Genomic DNA, 1,135 nt, shown 5'->3' on the forward strand with positions numbered 1-1,135 from the left:
ACAAACTTGCATATATATATATATATATATATATATATATATATATATATATATATATATATATATATATATACATATATATAGTGTATATATATACATATACTGTATATATACTGTATATATATATATATATATATATATATATATACTGTATATATACTGTATATATATATATATATATATATATATATATATATATATATATTTGTGTGTGTCTGTGTTTATGTTTGTGTTCGTGTGTATATACATTTCTGAGTGGGGATACCTTAACTTGGTGAAATGGTTTGCATATCACCATGACGTCGAAGCTGTACTAGTCAGGGCCAGCCATACTAGGAAGGCTTGCTGTGAGAGATCAGACGAAAATCTCCCACCATCATCAAACCCCAGACATGAATTGACATGTCTGAGGCCTTTGTCCTGCAGTGAACTAGAAACGACTGCATTTTTGTTGTATTTATGAATACACATGCGGGCGCGGGCGCGCGCACACACACACACACACATATATATATATATATATATATATATATATATATATATATATATATATATATATATATATATATATATATATATATATATATATATATATATATATATATATATATATATATATATATATATATATATATATATATATATATATATGCATGCACCAACCACCCCGCATCCTTAGCTCACACGGATGGTGAGGTTGCAGCGACCAAAGGAACTAATTAGTTTGAGTGGGACTCGAACCTCAGACTGGCAATTACCAGGCAAGGCACTACCACCAGGCCACCACAACCCCTATATTTAAGTGATTATCAAAACTTTCTTTTATAAAACTGAACTCGATGATAGATCTTACTAATAAGTTATAACAATGAACCAATTAACTAATTAATAAAGAGATTTTGATCTCTAACAAGGACAAACATTGCATTGTTATCTTGAGCATATCTTGAACTCTTCTCATGTTATTCAATTCTCTTTTCGAGGGAATTACCAGTGACCGGTATAAAAAAAAGAAAAAAAAGTTCCACATGGATTACATGAGCTATGATAAACACATTTTTTGGGTTGTGTCAGGAGCTGTTTTTATTGCTATTGCTGCTAAATGCTCCATTAAGATTTATTTTTTTCAAACTAT

Source organism: Palaemon carinicauda, chromosome 35, assembly GCF_036898095.1.
Source record: "Palaemon carinicauda isolate YSFRI2023 chromosome 35, ASM3689809v2, whole genome shotgun sequence".
Classification (NCBI taxonomy): Eukaryota; Metazoa; Arthropoda; class Malacostraca; order Decapoda; family Palaemonidae; genus Palaemon; species Palaemon carinicauda.